This window comes from Protopterus annectens, chromosome 7.part0, assembly GCF_019279795.1.
Source record: "Protopterus annectens isolate FY-2018-M chromosome 7.part0, PAN1.0, whole genome shotgun sequence".
NCBI classification, from domain to species: Eukaryota; Metazoa; Chordata; order Ceratodontiformes; family Protopteridae; genus Protopterus; species Protopterus annectens.
In genome coordinates, this window is record NC_056739.1 from 424472923 (window position 1) to 424491641 (window position 18719).

General features: G+C 37.8%; 1 non-coding gene across 1 annotated transcript; it reads left to right on the top strand.

The window, feature by feature from the left end:
* Positions 1-1336: 1336 nt before the first annotated feature.
* Positions 1337-1455, top strand: LOC122807297. Its single transcript, XR_006365624.1, has one exon. It is a non-coding gene; the product is annotated as a 5S ribosomal RNA (ribosomal RNA).
* The last annotated feature ends 17264 nt before the right edge of the window (positions 1456-18719 follow it).

Genomic DNA, 18719 nt, shown 5'->3' on the forward strand with positions numbered 1-18719 from the left:
TAGCATGGTTGGAGTAAGCTAGGGACAAGGAGGGGTTATGAATGTTTGTAGCTCTTCAGTTTCTGTATATCCGGCAGTTTTATTGGTTTGCATGGGATTTATTGAGCATCACTGGATAAGGTTTAATAGGCTGAGCATTGTGGTAGATTGGAGTATGGCAGTTAATGGCTGGGGTTTGAGCACTTAGTTAGGGTTGGTTTCAGGATATTTGCTATTAATTACGGAGGCAACACCAAAGTTGGGGATTGAGGTATTGGGGGGAATTTTCAGATTGCAGGCTAGCAGGAAGGAGTTTGAAGGAAGGATCTTAATTGTTTAGCTTAGGCTGGTCACCGCTGATGGCTAGCAGACATCTTATATGAAAGGTTAATGAAGTGGTCATTGGTGGCGGTGGGCTGTGTGACTTTAGTACTGTTAACCATTATTTTGGACTACAGGGGTGGGATTGTAGGTATAGAGGCAGTGGAAATGTGAGGACAGGCAGATTTGGGGTAGTAGGAAATTAATTTAGGGTTATATGCATTCTGTTGATTATGGAAGATGGTGGTTCTTTGTGGTTATGAGGGCTGCTGCTATGTGGATGTTTCATGATTCAGTTTAGTTGGGGGAATTGGGGTTATTATTGTTTACACAAGTTGCTGTCATACAGACTGAATTGGTAGATTAAATTGCAAGAAAGTAGGTAAAATTTGTTTTCTTCTATTGTATATGGCAACAGTGAGCTAAACAGCCGTTACCTCTTTTTGCACGGAGTTGTGGGGATATTTTGCAGTGATGGTCACATAAATGTTCAGCAGACTATTAGACGGTTTTCATATGGAATCAATAGGTGATGCAGGTAAGGTATAATTATATTTATCTTTCTACAGTGATTACTTGCAACATATTCAGTTGGCATTAGTTTACTTTTGGTGCTTATTGAAGGTCACTGATGCTGTTGTATGTTTATTGCTTTGGCTGTGAAAGGATTATATGCAGGTAAGGTGGGGTTGGGTTGAGATAAGGGAGATAGGACAGTGTAATGGGGCAGTTCGAAGAATAAGGGAGCTTTTTGACATGGTTTAATGTCTTTAAGAAAGTTTGATGGGTGAGTGTCATGAATTTACAGTGTTCTTTCTTTTGCAGATGTAAGCAGTCGGGGCTTGAAGGAAGTGGATGTAAGGTGATGGATTTGTCGGGGTGGCTGTTCCTGTCATTCTGAATACACTGGTCATAGGAGATGTTTTGGTCATCAGAGTGGTATGCAATGAGGTTGTAGAGGGCTGTTAGCAGAGTGAGCAAAGCCTTGAAGGAAACTGAGGTGAAAGGTAATGAATTCTGTCACAATAGTTGTTTTGCCTATGGCTATACCACCCTGAATGTGCCTGATCTCTTCTGATCTTGGAAGCTAAGCAGGGTCGGGCCTGGTTAGTATTTGGATGGGTGACCACCTGGGAATACCAGGTGCTGTAGGCTTGGTGTGGTACAGTGGGGTTGAGAGTAATATTACTTTATTCGGGCTCATTGAGGCACAGTTGAATTTACACTGGTTTGGGATAGTGGGGTTTTCAGGCACTGCAGGTATGTAGGTGTTCTAGGGGATAGTCAGGATTTGAATATGGTGTCTACGAGGGAGGCTTAACAAAGGTATGGTTTTGTGTTTCTTTGCAGATGAGGGCTGATCTTAATGATCTAGCTGGAGTAGAGAAAATGGGTGAACCAAATGATGTTTGGCCCTAGGATGGAAGCTTTGGTGGAAGAGGGTAAACAGCCTGGTCAGGCTGGTGGGTGGAGAAGAGGGGCAGGCTTACCCTCTTCTGTTCCCCCTCTGGTGATGGATGTGCAATTCAATAAGTTGAAAGTGAGTGGTTGCTCTGGTGGATAAGTTAATAAGCAAGCAGAGCTGCTTACTTGGATGGTGGTGTAAATCAATAAATTAAAGGTGAGCGGAAACGCTGCCTGGTTAGTGCAAAGATAAGTGAGCAAGTGGGGGACGCTGCTTTTCAAGGGTGAGCGGTACACTGTCCTTATGGTTATTTTTTGTCTTCTTTCATGGATGTTATTATCCCCGAAATGCATAACTATTGGTTAACAATCATGTTTATGGAAGTCTAATAAAGGTCACCAAATGTCATTCGGTGTTGTGTGTTTATTGAAGTGGAACGGGACAACAATGAGTTAAAATGCATTTCCACTTCTGAAAGCGGGGTGGGGTGCTGCTACACTTCCACTGATCCTCTTCATGTTCATGTAGCTTAAGAAAGCATCATCCTCAGGTCTTCTCCATCCCAACTGGCAGCACTTGCAATGAAAGAATGGAATCAGGGGCATATTTAATACTAACAAAAGTGGCTAACATACATACTTAAAATTCAATACTTTATCTAGAATAAATCACTGCCACTAATTAGGTCCTAGTGGTTAATCAAAATATATGATGTGTTTGAATCAGAATACATTATGATCATGTATAAAAGTTATCTCCATTCAAATAAGTATATCTCACTCTAACTGTATTTTTATATCACAGATTTTGCCAGCATGTGAATAGCCTAAACTGTCTACAGTTATGCAGAAAAACAGTGAAGGAGTTCATCAATGCTACAACCTCAAACAATTTCCAAGATGGCTATACGATATAGGGTTGTGATCACTGAGATTAGGGGAGGGATATATACAGATTTTAAGACGTTTGGTATATTTGTTATTAAGAGATGTAGCAGAGTATATTTTAATCAGTTTTACATTAGATTATTTGATTCAATACCTGACTAATATTATTCTAGGTCAGCAAGAAAATCATATATTTCAAAGATATTCTTCTAGGGAACTACAAGATTCAAACTGAAGTTTCCTAGGATTGTAGCATTTTCAGAGTGAGATATCAATGTGTTTAAATAGGAATGTGAAATTTCTTTCTTTGAGGAGCAGTAATGCAACTGCTAAGAAGAGTATCTGATGATTACACTATGCTAAGGATGACATCAGTCACTTCATGCAATGGTCAAAAATGTTTTGGGCCTGTATACATTGCTCATTGAGTAGCTGGATTTGAAGAGGAAAGTTTTTCCTTCATCTTTTTTTCCAGTCCCAGCATTATATATATATATATATATATATATATATATATATATATATATATATGGATCTATCTGAGTTCATCGACATTTTCAAATAAACTCATTTAACAGATCGACAGTTCACAAACCGACACAACATACCAACAAACAAAACACATCCCTATCCAACACTCACACACACAACACAAGCACACCAAAATCCTTACAAACAAACACTAACCCACACATACCCCTACAAAACACCAACATTGCACACTTACCTTACTCGCACACTCACCTAATTAAAGTGTCGATGAACTCAGATAGACCCATATATATATATGTGTGTGTGTGTGTGTGTGTGTGTGTGTATGCAGATCCCTTTCTAATATTTGAAAGGCCATATTTATTTATTTATTTATTTATTTATTTATTTGCAGTTTGATTACTGGGGAAGTCCACTGGGCCAAATTGACCCATTTTCAGTGGAGGCCCGGGGAGAAAAGCTCCAAGATGCATTATACAATTTAGATACAATTGATAGTTAATATTAAAGATAGCATTATGTAGAATAGTTACTCATAAATGCATTCAATATCATGCATAGTTAACAAATTCATTAAGCTTGAAGGTAGGGATCATACAGTTTCATTTGAGGAAAACAGATATGTGTTAGGTGTTGAAACAGTTTACATACAAACCTTTTAAGAAAATATAAATACGCTTTACATACACACATCAACAGTAGAATGCTATTTACAATATTTACAAGGTTGGGCTGTGTGAGGGTAGCTGTAGGAGTTGTTGAGAGCTTAGAGAGAAGTTATAGAAATTGTTGAGAGCTTAGATAGGCTAATAGGAAGATAACTATGAGAGTTGCAGAGCTTGGGAACCAGAGAGAACCCCCCTTTGATTGGGGTGGGTGAAGGCAGGTACATTTCCATTTAGTGGACAGGTGTTTGAATAGTTGGGTTTTGAAGTTTTCTGAGTTTGGTATGGTTCTTAGTGTGGAGGGAAGGGAATTCCATTTTTTGCCTAGTGAGAAAGATAGGAGAAGTTGGCCAGCAGGACGTTTAGGTTTATGGAGAGTAATTAAGTTCTGATTTTCAGATCTGAGAGCTCTGTTGGGTGTATAAAGGGGAAGGATGTTAGTTAGAGCAGGACATTTTGTTGGGTGAAATATGAGTCTATATGCAGTAGTGAGTTGGAGATAGTCTAGGTAGTTTGGGAGTTCAAGCCAATTCAGGGATTGTAGGGTTAGGCAGTGATGGGTGGTATTTTTAGATTTAGAGGCACATTTAGAGATTTTGTTGTAGCCGTTTTCTAGTTTATAGGTGATAGAGGAGGACAGGTTGGTTAGGAGAGGGGCTCCGTATAATAAGGAAGGAAGAAGATAAGTCGAGGCCAGAGTTTGCCTGGTAGAGTTGGAGAGAAAGCGATTATTCCTATACAGCATACCTAGCTTTTGGTGGGTTTTCTTAATATTTTGTTGAATATGAATATCAGACTTGAGGTGTTCATCTACAATAATGCCAAGAAGTTTGGCAGAGGGGACCACTTCTATAGGTGAGTTGGTTTGGCTATAGACTTTGAAGTTGTTTTTATCATGGGAGAGGGTCTTTATAGGAGGGAATAGTAGAATCTTTGATTTATTTGCATTGAGAGAGAGGTGGTTTTGGCACATTCAGTTTTCAGTTGTTGAGAAGGCAGTTTGGGTTTTAGTCAGCAATTCAGAGAGGTTTGAGGCAGAGCAGACTAAGATTGAATCATCTGCGTATTGAATGATTTTAGCATCAGAAATAGCAGTGTGAAAGTTATTGATGAAGATGTTAAAAAGCAATGGCCCAAGGATGGATCCCTGTGGTACGCCAGTTGGGGTAGGTAGGAAGGAAGAGATGGAGTTCTTCAATTTGACTGCCTGTGATCTGTCTTATAGATAGCTGGAGAACAAGGATAAAGCATTATGTGAGAGATTAAGGTTTGAGATGACAGAGAGGGTGCTTGTGGAAAACAGTATCAAAGACTTTAGACAGATCGAGTAAAACAGTAGAAACTAAGTGTCCTGAATCTCAGGCTTGATTGACAGTTTCTAGGAAAGAGAGTAGAGCAGTTATTGTGCTATGGCCTGGACAGAAGAGATGCTGGGTAAGCGTGAGAAGATTGTTTTGGGTCAGGAAAGGCATAAGTTGGAGGTGGATGCATTTTTCTAGGATTTTGGAGATTGGTGAGAGGAAAGCAAAGTTTGAGATACTGGTATTTTTGCCTCCTTTATGAAGAGGAAGAATATATGCTGAGCGCCAGAGTTTGGGGACATATGATTCTTTTATGGATCAGTTAATAATGATGCTGATTGGGAGAGCAATGCCATCATCAGCACATTTTAGGAAGGAAGAGGGAATATTGTCAGCAGTGTTAGAGCAAGGTTTAAGTTTGGACAAAAGTTTTTTATAAAGTTAGTGGAGATGGGTTTGAGTTAAAACAGATGAGGTGAGTTAGAAGGGGGAGAGTGTAGAGCAGTTGGGTTATTATTGGGAAATGTCTTGGTGAGGGTAGTAATAGTTTCAATGAAAAATGAGTTAAATTCAGAGCCTAGTTTGAGGTCAGATTTACTTGGGTCAGGAAAGGGATTATTCTTGGAGCCTGGATTGAGGAGTGAGTTTACTGAGTTCCAGAATTTTTGGGGGGTTTTATTGTTATTAAACTGAAGTTTGATATAGTAGGACTTTTTGTCTTTGGTGATTAGTCATTTTGAATGGTTGCAGAGCTGTTTATACTGGAGCAAGGTATTGGCCAGTTTATTGTTTTGGTAAAGTTTCCATAGTTTGTCTCTGTAGTGCATAATCTGTTTTGTCTCTTTGGATAGCCAAGGAGCAGTTTTAGCTTTTATCCTTTTGTCTGTTAGTGGGGCTAGTGAGTTTAAAGTATCAAGGAAGACAGAATTGAAATATTCTATAGCCTTGTCAAGAGGAAGGATGTTTAGAATTTGTCAGTTCATTTGTTTGAAAGTATTTGAGAAAGTAGTTGGGTTGAAGCTACTGAGGTTACGAGTTTGAATGTATTGATGCTGGTGTGGGGAGAAACTAGTTGAGCGATGCATAAAGGCTGGGAGGTGGTCGCTAAAGGTATCAGGAATTGTGCCAGAACTGGTTATTTTATTTGGATCTGAGACTAGGATCCAAACTATAGTGGATCCGGGAGGGTTTATTTTGTTAGGTTGAGTGATGGAGAGGATTATTTGAGTGAAGTTATAGAGGTTAATGGATAGGGAGGGAGAGGGTCAATTGATTTTATTCCAGTCAATATTCACATCACCAAGGATATAAGTTTCTTAGTTAATTTCAGTAGAGGCCCATAGGAGAATATTTCTGAGTGGAGAGATATTGTTACCAGGTGAGATATATAGGGCAATGATGCAGATATTTTTATGTTTATTTAGTTTTAGAATTCCAGCAGTTAGTTCAGTGTTCTGGAATTGAGGAATTGGAATTTGGAGGGGAATTAAGGTAAGAAGGTCAGAGTAGACTAGGGCAGTGCCTCCACCTTTTTTATTTAGTCAGTCATTTCTGAGACAATGAAATCCTGGGGGCAGAATCTCAGAGTTAGAGATAAAGGGCTTGAGCCAGGTTTCGGAGATGGCTAAGATATCTGGTTGGTTATGGCTTAACCAAGCTTGAAATTGGTGTACTTTGTTGTTTAGACTTTGTGCATTAATTGTAAAAATCTTTAGGGTGTTCAGATAGGAGGAAGAGGGTAAGGGATGAGTGTTGTTAATAAAGTATGTAGGACCAGGGTTAGGATGGATATCACCAGCTTGGACTAGGTTGTTGAAGGAGATATCCTTTAGCCATGTTGGTCTGCCAGGCATGAATTTTGGAAGATTGTAGATTGGAGCAGGTGACAGTGTCTTGACTTTAGAGGAGAAGAGTTTAGGGTGAAATAGGTGCAGATGGTTGTGCTGAATGAGAGAAGAGGAGATAGAGTGGAAATGGGAGTAAGAGCGAGGGGGAAGGTGGGTTTGTATGGTAGTTGTCTTTGTAGGTGTATTGGACAAGCATAGGTGGAATATGAGGTAGAATAATATATGGGAAGTAGGAACATAAAGAGGAGGCTGGGGGACTGGAGGGTGTGATAACTTGAGGAGAGCATGTTGGAGCAAAGAGAGAGTGGTATGAGTGGTTAGGAAAGTAGAGAAATCTATGAAGAAGAAAGGGTTTAAAAAGTGGTGGAGGTATTCTAGAGATTTAAGGAGAGAGGAGGGGACTATAATTATTGGGTGGAGTACAGATTACAGAGTTTAAGAAGGATGGCTATAGGTGGGAGGAGTAATGAGGGGGAGCTGGTATTGGTAATTAGGCTGAGAGGGTGGGGTAAGATAGGAATAAAGCTAGGAGTACTGGGGCGGGTGGAAATTGGGGACAGGGTAAGGGAGTGGAGTGAGCCCGTAGGGTGAACGGAGTGGGAAAGAACACTAGAGGTAAGTATGGCAGAAAAAGTATCAGCAAAGAGCAGTTTAAAGGCTGTAGTTGGAAGGCATGAGTTAAATATTTCCAGCCAGAAAATGAAGGCTGCCTTTACAGAGGGGTGGTTTAGCAGGGTGGGAGAAGATATTTACAGTCTAAGGATATTAACTCACAACTGTTTGTGAAAAAATAAAACTTGTTGGGATTATAAAAAATATCTAGGATTTATATTGGTAGATGCTGCCACCTAATGGTAGAAGGAGATAACAAACAGCAGGGATAGTTGGACCAGTCTTACGTTTAAATATATTGTAGGGTAGTGATAACAGGAGGGGGAGAGGGCAAACGGTCTGCGGTAGGCTGCTAGAACGCACACACGGGAGGGCAGACTAACTCTATAGATAGTACAAATCTACATTTAATTAGTGTTAAGCAACATACATTTACACAATCTTGTTGGGGAGTCTTCTCAGTAGTATTTTTCTAAGTACCAGGTAGGCTGGCCAATTCAGGGTGTCTTCAGGTGATGGCTGGAGGTATTCCTTTTGTGTTTAAAGCAGGGAGGGAGCACCCGGGATGGATTGGAGGAGAGGGAGACAACACTGAGTTAGTTAATATTGCAGATGTAGAGGGGAAAGGTAGCAGGTAAGGGATGTTTAGAGAAGAAGGGAGGGTGTAACAAAGCACAGTAGTAGAGAGAGGATATGGTTAGATGAGGCTGGAGCAAGTATGTGCAGGAAGATTAGGTTTAGGGGATTAACAATGGAAAGCAGCAGATATTATGCTATGAGCAATACAAGTTAGGCAATATAGGCTCCATTAAATAGAACAAAGCATTCATTCAGCAGTTCAGCATGCTATCAGTGACCCTAGTCCATTTGAGAGGACAGGGTTATACAGCAGTAGAGCCATATATAAGCAGCAGAAAGCAAGGGGTAAAGGATAAAGTAATACTATAAAATCTCTAAACAGTGCAATATATAGTGCTCAACAGACTAACACAGTAAATATACCCCCCACCCCACCTAGGTGGATTTTATTTACTCCAGTGTGTGTTTCATTGCTGTTCAGGCAAGTGTTTACTTGCCCTGGGAAAAATTCGCCATTTAGTATTTTGTTTTCACAATTCGATGATATGGCCTTTTGAATATTATAGTTCCATGTATGCATATGCATTTTGACATGTGTGTTCATATGTATGTATATGTGTATGTCTATATATATATATATATATATATATATATATATATATATATATATATATATATATATATATATATATATATACACACACACACACACACACACACACACACATATATATACATAGATATATAGATATAGATAGATATATAGATATAAGAAGAGGCTTAGGTCTGGACAATTGTCTTTATCCAGAATTCAGTAACTGTAATAATGGCTGGGGGAGAGGAAAGAGGGCAAGATGTGCCTAATCATTGCAGTCTGTTTAACCCTGCGTAGAGTTGAGCCTGGGTTGGGTTCTGTACTAATGGCTATGAGTAGTAAAGGAAAAAAAGGGGCTAGTTGCTGTAGAGTTTTTGGCTAAATGCAGAGCTGGCTCATGGTCAAATGGAGCCCTAGGTGGAGTAATGGACTGCCTCCCTCAGCCATATTAATATCCTATCACTTGCCTGTCTCTCCCCAGTTTCCATAAAACATGGTTCAAACCTCTCAATTTATATACTATTTCATTTTTTTTTAACGTTTACAATCATCACAGAGATTTGGATTTAATTTAAAACCTCTTCAGATTTTGCAGCAAAAAACTCACTTTTGTTAAATAAAATAAAATATTTTCACATTAAATACAGACTCAGAATGAGCAACAGTACACTTTTGTTTCCTTGAAACTCACATTTATTGAAAATGCATCTGGTAACACATGATTAGATTCATAAGAAAATAGCAAACAATAAAGCACTAATTAGTGAGTATATGAGGACTACCAGAATTCAAAAGACAAAAGTGTATTGTATCTGCTAATGGCCTGTGACATCCCACTGGATGCAATTGCTCCCTTTTAGGGGAGGAAGCCAGGAGCACTGTCTAGTGGAGGGCCTTGATCAGAGTCACCCTGTAGATAAACGGCCACTGAGGGAATCAATCCCTGCACTTACACAAAGCAACACATTAATAGCTTGTAGCCTTGATCATGTGCACTAAGTGCCAGACAAAATGTTACAGCCCAACAGAGAATGTTTCACACCCACATGCCTGCAAAAAACAATTTATATTAAAATGTTTCATAGTTAAAATATTCATAGACTTCATGTTATCCAATTTATTTACAGCCAAATAATAAACAGGCTGACACCAAAAGAAGATAACTAATGATTGTATCCAGAGAGTATTGCTCATAAGATGATACTTGTGTTGACTACAACTGATTCCTTCCTTTATGCCATAACTACTATGGTATACAGGAACTAAGCATTTATAAAAACCCACAGACGCAAACACACACACACACACACACACACACACACACACACACACACACACACACACACACACACACACACACACACACACACACACATGACCATCAATTACAGCTTCATTGCATAAATGCATACACCCTGATGTTTGCTTGTGATCAAATGAATGAACAGATCCATAAATAGTGACCTAGTATTGCATTTCAGCTTGCTCCTATGAAACCTATACAGTAAAACTGATTGCACTCCCCATATCATCCCAACTTCAGGAACAGGTTTTAAATATTTCTCTTACATATTTAGAAAGTTACTAGTTCAACAAGCTTTGGATTAGTACACATTTTATGAAGGATATATCTGAAACACAACAATGTTCCAGTTTTACAAGGAACAGTCCAAAACTTCTTTGTTTAAGGATTTTGGACAAAGCCAAAGATAATGAGGGCATGATTGTACATATTATTTTATCTAATTGTTAACCAAGTAAACCCACCAGATGAAATGCTCCTTCTCAGGGGTGACACAGATCAAAGACACACAGTGGCAAACTGAGGTGGGAAAGATTCAAGCCCTATACTTTTGATTACAGCTCAGAACTTAGTTCCAGACAGCACTAATTCACTTAAAAAGTTAATAGAGCAACCAGTGTTGCATGTACATGCAATTTCTGAACAAGAACTATGCAAGTCTAATGCCTGCCATTACTGAATATAATCCTCAGCAATTTACCATACAATGAAAAAGCAAATGTGTGACAGTTAACATAAAAGATAAATGCTCTGAGCTCTTAACAAGCTGCTTTTGGGAGTTAATGGTGCAGGATTTGACTCTTTCTACCTAGTGTATGACTCTGAGTATGTCATTATCCATGCAATGCTCCTGAGGAACAGCAAATCATGTAAGTTATGTTCCTTTGGACCAGAATTTATTTGGCTTAACCTTTTTCTTTAAATTTATTTGTTAGAAAAGGATTTTAGTATTTCTTGCATTAATATGTACATGTAGCAGACTGTATGTCAGCATAAGAATATGTAATACAAGTTTCAGTGAATGCTTCTTTAATATTGGGTAGATCAACCTCTGAAATGCTTGACATAGTAAAATAATTTGCATTATGAATACTCAATTAAAATTTGGATAAGGAAATGTTTATTCTAAGATCTGCGTAAAGATTATGAAGACTGATGTAATGGGTGTCACTGTTTATCAGGAGTTTGTCATATTCAGATAAATCTGCAATGTTGCCTGCGGTATGCAGTCCAAGGATAGGTTCAGCATCTTGGTAGTGTGGAACTCAGAAGGATCGCCATTTCACTGAAAAAAATACGTTTGATTTGGAAATACATCTTGCTGAATGGGTTAATAGTATGGAAACTGTTCTGAAGCTAGACAAAAGTCACACTTGCATAGATCCTCAAGATTTTTAGAAAAAGAGCACTCTCTGCTGCCATTTTGTATTCCATTAGCATCTGAGGTGTATCAGAAGATACAGGCAGGAGTAATAGTTATATGAGCTCTTAAACTGAATTTCTAAAGCAATTGTTATCATGCTAATGTCTGCATTGAAACACTGACAGCATAAACTGGTGATCTACTAATGGATCATTAGCTGTAGAATAGTAATTAATTCGCTAATCTGTTTTACAGTATATGTATTAGGGAAAGGCTAGGTTAGATGCATGTCTTATACTTTAAATCCATGAATACCTATTGGCTACTAGCACAGTTTTGAAGTGGTTTTCCAGATTGCCAATAGAACTGTTTACACTCCAGTTTATGCAACCCCAAATTTACTAAAATCTATGGTTATATAATAGTATTAAAACATTTACACCAGGTAAAATGTTCTGCAATACATTGCAAACTATAATTGGGCCCCAAAAAGAAAATGAGGGTTGGTTAGTGAATAAATACTATATCTGGATATAAATAGTATAAACAACACTTGTTTTTTTCCAGTTCCTTGTTGTTTGGGGGAAAGCTGGCTGGTATAGCTGATGTACCAAATATTGTTAACAAGAACTGGGTATACTGGGACAAAGGCAGCAAATCTGTCTAGGTGAGACACTGATACACAAATTCATAAATGATCCAGTGATGTGTCCTCCTTACCTGTAGGCAAGTAATGAAAGTTCTTCTATGCCCATGCTACAAAACTATGCTTAGTTTCATATCCCACAGTGTTTGATTGTAGCAATGCAAGCTGCTATTAGTGCCCATATTAATGTGATAAATGTCCCCTCTCATGTTAGCTACGACTTGAGACCAAATAACATTGTGAAGTAAATCTACAGGCTTGCAGACAAGCAAAATTCAGAAAACATATGATGATTTTGTGCTCGTAGAGAGACGAAAGACGCTGTCTTATGGTCTAGCTATATCTAAATAAACAGAGGAGGAGAAAAACTACTTGAAGGGGCTCCCAACAAGGGAGAAAGAAAACTTTAATCACTTCTTAAACAGGCTTTAATATTAAGTGCTTTCATCACTAACCAGTTTCTATTACTACTTCATCAGACAAAAAAATATTCATACATCACCTGTAATTATAAATGTTAGTCACATGATAAAATCTGTCATTTGAAAAAGGTCTCTAAACCAACACTTACAAATCAGAAACATATTTTCATAATAAATGTTCTATTTATCTTAATACCAGCTGTGTTTCTTCCATATGCTCTTAAAATTTAACATTATAATTTAAACCATAAAGAGAGCAAGCATCCTGTATTAACTGTCATTAATATTCCCTGCAGTTTAACATCAGATTGCTGTCTGTGCTTCATTCATTAATATCAATGAGCTCTGCAACATTAATCAAAGCTTCTTAAAACTGCAACATACTGTACTATGTCTATACAATACACTGACACTACTTTATACAATATACTGATACTGATGTATACAATACACTGACACTACTTTATACAATACACTGACACTACTTAGTTACCATGATAGAAATGATATTAGAGTCTATTTTTAAGCATCTTATTTGTTTTGCCTATATAAAACTTGTGACACTATGAACATGTAGTAGCACATATCGCATATCCTGATTTATAAGTACAAAAACTGGGGAAACAACATTTTCCTGTGCTGGTACAATAAAACGTAGGTAATCCTATAAGAACACATATTATATTTCATATATTTATAAGTACACTTTCTCTAATATTTAACTTTCTAATTGTTGCTGTTACTTTCAAATATGTACGTCAAAGTCTTACCCCTTCTGTTAATAAAATGTTGATGTTGACCCACCTTCTCCAGTACTTCCTGATTAGCAGACAAAATCCTCCATTTCCTTTATATGGTTAACATCTATACTATCAACAGAATAGCTAATGATGTAGGCATGTTCCATTAGTCGTTTGTGCTCAGTGTGAGTTCTGGTATAGGTGTCATGAATGGCATCAAATATAATTTTTTTCTGTATAATTTCTCACCTCAGATCTATATAAAAACAAATCCACTCCTTGATAATCTCGCTGTTTCTACAATGTACGACTGCATAAATTGGCACACTGGTATTTTACCATTTTACCTTATTACTCTTCACTGTCAGGGAGTAACATGCTATTATAGCGCAGGTAAGAGTTGCTCCCAAAATTTTTGTAACTAATACAGGTTTGCAAAAAAGCATCACTCAATCAATTACTTGTAAATTTAAATGTAAAAAAATTATTCTACCATCCTTTCTAATGATGAGCTCTAAAAAATCAGTGGTTCATACTTTCATAGGCACCTATTAACCTATTGAACTGCAAGGATCTTAAGAAACCAAGCCTAAAATTCCCATGGTACCCATTAGCCCTTATATTTTTGTGTACAATAACCCATAGATGAGCATAACAAGGATATGGTAGGGCATATACATTTTGCATCTATATATGTGGGATAAGGTGATAAACTGAGGCGGGATTTGTGGGTACCAATCGATGCATCCAAATTATATTTGAATAGAGTAATCGAGGTACTTTGTTTATTTGGTCTGAAAGACAGTTCCTCAGAAAGATAATTCTCTGTGACACATGTCTACCCAAAAACATTCCAGAAGAGACTGAGATCTCTTTTACAGATAGATATTGATGCCACCTTTGGACTTGTGAATGTGTAATATGTCTGACAGGATAAGGTCTGTTGAGGCTCTACTCATGAGGCAGAGGTTACCTCTCAAGAAATGCATGATACTGAGAAGAGAGTCAAGGCTTTGATATAGATAACATCATTTTTACGACTGAGGCCCATGATCTTCTTTGAGAAGAAGCACTGTGGTATTTCTTTATGATTGAGGCCCATGATCTTCTTTGAGAGGAAGCACTGTGGTATTTCTTTATGATTGAGGCCCATGATCTTCTTTGAGAGGAAGCACTGTGGTATTTCTTTATGATTGAGGCCCATGATTTTCTTTGAGAGGAATCAGTGTGGTCTTTCCAGCTGTGACAAGTACATACTGAAAGGAATACTATATTAATTGAGTGGCCTATTCAGTGCACAGTCAAAGGAATGAATAATACATGCCTGGACCTGGACACCATAGCTTCAGATATAAGCCTTGTGAGGAAAAAGAAATGTCTTACAATAGCAGATACATTGTGATCAAAAGATAGTTTTTGCCAACAGATTCCCAGCCCCCTAGTTGTATTAATATAATTATTAAACTGATACAACTGTGGCTGATGTATTGATCATATTAAAAAGTGTCATCAATAAATTAATTAAAAATTACATTAACAGATAAATCACTCAAAAAAGAAAAATCTTTTCCCAGTATGTCATCATGAGGTTGGCTTAGTTGGGAGCCATAGTGGTTCACATGGTCAGTCACTCTTCTGATCTGTTTGATCATTTCATCACTGAACCAAAATATATTACTTAACACTGCTTCATTGCAAATCAAACCAAACTTCATACCTTTTAAAGTGTATTGCCTATCCTCAAGTAAAAGGTTGCCCATCCAGTCTGTTCCTGCCTCATGTGCCATGACAGTATATAATGATTTAACATCACCGGTGACTAAGTCATTGTTTCTCTCTTCAATGTGCATGATCTTATTTATAACATTAAAAACTCCATTATATAAAACAATTATTCAACAGCTATTACCAGGCATCTTGCTGTACATTACAGTTTCTATTAATGCCATAGCCCCAAAAATGTAAAGTTCATCTTTCAGCTTCACTTAAGTTTAAAAAAAATGTTTTTTTCAGGCTTATGATTTAATAGCTGAAGAAGTTTCTTCTCATGAACCTGATCTAATGAGCTAATGATAGAATTTAATGGATGATTGAATGTGCTGCACCCACTAAACTTGCTGCTGTAATCTGCATTGTCTCCACCTGTTTTAAAACAATAAAAAGGTCAACTTACTACTGTTGTCCTTGAGGTCAATTAAAATATCAACAAAATGGGTTCTGGCAGAAGACACAAAGGTAAATCTTTTTAAGTAATATTAATATCATCATCATTCTTAAGCATCCTGGTGGAGTAATTGTGGATTTTGAATTCCAGAGCAAATGCCATCATTTCTGCCAATTTCAACTTTATTTCTTGTAGAAACTCTGTTATTTTGGTAATTTTTAATGGCTACTGAGTACCTCTGCCCAGCTCGGCATTTCCATTTGCACTGTTCTCTGATAGACCTTGACTGGTTAAGAAGGGTTTTGATGATGCCAATTTGTGACTCAAACTGGTTACTGAGTTTGGACTTTGATGAGAAATGCAGGAAATAGTTTTGATGGTCTTGGACTGACTGATTTTGAAAGATTTTCTCAAAACTGATTGTTTTGATGAGATGACTGAAAAATAATCCATGTTGTCTATATTACATGTAGAAACCTCTGAATGATTAGTGTTTCAATCTGTATTCAAACCTGTGTAAGGAAAGGGGCTTGTATACAATTTGACAAAGATGAACTCATTTTTTCACTGTAAACCTAGACGTCAACAACTATTTTGCTGCCATTACTGTCATTTTCATAGGTTCATAGGTATGTAATAGGCTAATAGCCCTGGAGGCTTTACAAGTCTATCCCATAGAAATTCCCTGGCATCGTGCCACCCGATGTTAGTTCCCAGTGCCTCTATCAAGTAGAGCCAGTGGAGTGATCCCCGAGGTGAACTTTCTATTACCCATCCACTCATCAAGATTTCTCTTGAAGAGGGACAGTGAGGTGCTCTGCTTGACATGTATGGGAAGTGTATTCCATAGCATGGGCAGTCTCTGGGTGAGGAAACTGTCCCTCCAGCATGTTCTGTTGATTGTGGAAATGGGGTTGAGATCTCTGGGGCATGTGGTGTGTACAGACTGGGAATTCTTTAGATGTAGCATTTCTAACAGGGCTGGGTCAGACATGGCTTTGTAAGTCAAGCAGAGATCACCTCTAAGTAGGTGATATGAGACAGAGAATAGCTGGAGTCTATTGAGTCTGTCTGTGTAGGACATGTGTTTAATGCCTAGGATTATCTTCGTGAGGTACTTATGTGGCCTCTCCAGCTGTTGCAAGTGTCTAGTGAGGTACATGCCAAATGGGGCATTATACTCAATGATTGGTCTAATGAGGGAAGAGTAGAGAGAGATGATGGCCTCTTTCTTCCTGGATTCAAAACCCTTGGCAATGAGATGTGCCACATAGAAGGACTTTCTGACCACTGTGGCAATGTGGTGGTCGATGGAGAGGTTGCTGTCAACTTGCACCCCCAGATCTCTTATAATGCCTTCAGTGTTCAGTGGGCTCCCATCAATGTGGTAGTTAGTGGGAACTGAGTTTTTACCAAAGGGGATGATGACACATTTTTTGGCATTAAGCTTAAGGCCATGGTTTCGACACCAGTCATTGGTCTCAGTGAGGCCTTTCTGTAGGATGTCTGCATCACTTGGGGAGTTAATAATGGCTCCCTGCTTGCAGTCGTCTGCAAACTTGGTCAGTCAGAGTCTCTTTGTGTTGGCCTGGACTTCTGAGAAGTAGATGCTGAACAGGAGAGGACATAGGACCGATCCCTGTGGGACTCCACTCTTGACTGGTCAGCAGTCTGACTTGCAGTTTGCTACTTTCACACTGTGTCTTCTATCTGTGTGTTCAGCCTTTTTATAATCATTCATGTCTCATAAGAACATATTTCCCTTCTGTTTGAAATAAAAATATAAATACACATTCTAGAAAAGTGCCTGTGGCTGAATGGTGCCTCAAATAGCCACCCAGTGCATCTATGCATTAGGCTAGCTATGCCTGTATGACTTCCTTAATATTAAAGCTATGGCATAGTATATTACTTGAGTGCTTAGTTTGCTGCTGTCACTATGTTGTGTCTTCTGTTTTCTGTCTTTTTCTGCTATGTCCACCTACAGTATTACTTAATAAATCAAACAGAAATGAAGGAAAAAAATGTGACATATCTCAAATTAATGGACTCCTAAAAATACCATATGCCTCAAACTTACAGAAATGTAAAGTTAGGTGATACCTTTACAAAAATGTATTACAAAGAGCAGCACAATTACTTTCCAATTTCAGGAAAAAGACAGCTTTGTTATGCATCATTCTGATTCAGTAATGGTACTAAAGAAAGTTTTGTTAAGCACCTCTCAGCACTTTTAAACTCTATTCTTGTGTGATACGGCATAAAAGTGGCAAGTGTGGTACACTACTGAACAGTGCTGCGAAGCTAAACATCAGTTGCAGCAGAGTAATAATATCATACAGCTTTTAAAGCTGTTTGTGCATCAGAATGGCACTTGGGTCTAGTTGTGTGGTAGCCCTAAGTGTTTTACAGCTTTCAAAGATTCACTCTGTTTTATGCTTGAGATTAATTTCTTATTAATGTCCATGTCTCAAACATTTAACTGCTCTGTCATGACTGGGAACTGAAGTCATAACCCTCTATGTTAAATGCAATAAATTATAAATACATTACGTTAGGGTCATTCATATGTGGGTGCGTCTGTCATTGTATTGAAAGTAATTTGTCTTCTGCTGTTTGTGTAACAACACATGATTAGGAGAGTAACTCCTTCATCAGTTACCTAACAACAATTTCTACAGTTTACCAATGACATCCATCAAACTCGTTCTCAGAACAAAAGTGGCTAGTCACAGCACTTGTAATATAATTGCACATGGCAATCTGTTTGCTGTGTTGTTGAAGGAAGGAGGTGAGATGTTCTATAACATAGGAATGTACATGGTGCTTTTTGTAAAACTCATTTGCACATGTCAAACAAAGACTGTAAATTGTAAATTACTAGAATCAGTACAAGTGTCTGGTTATTTCAAAGTGTGTATTTGATTATACATGTGCCCCTATGTTGCTTAAAGGGTAAAAGGAATGTATAATGTAGATATGTTGTTTTGGGGACATTGGAGGTCTATTTCTAATTACATGTGGATTAAACAATAAAGGTGGTATATTTCTAATTGCATGTATATTAAACAATAAAGGACAGGTATATTTCTAATTTTATGAGGATTAAATAATAAAAGAAGGAAGTTTAAATACATTTATCAACACACACAATTCTAATGCCATGCTATTTCAGTGCTTCACAAAAGCTATAACCCAAGTTCATATTTCTATGTAATATATTTATTTGTGCTCTACATAACTCTAATTATAATTATTTTCTAACATTGCTATTTATGGCATGCCTTCTGTGGCATGGCTACTTCTCATTTTAAATAAGTGGAAAATGGAAGCGGCTGCATACCAGCAGTTAGCAGAATGACATATATATATGTACAGCAGTAGTTTATTTATTGCAA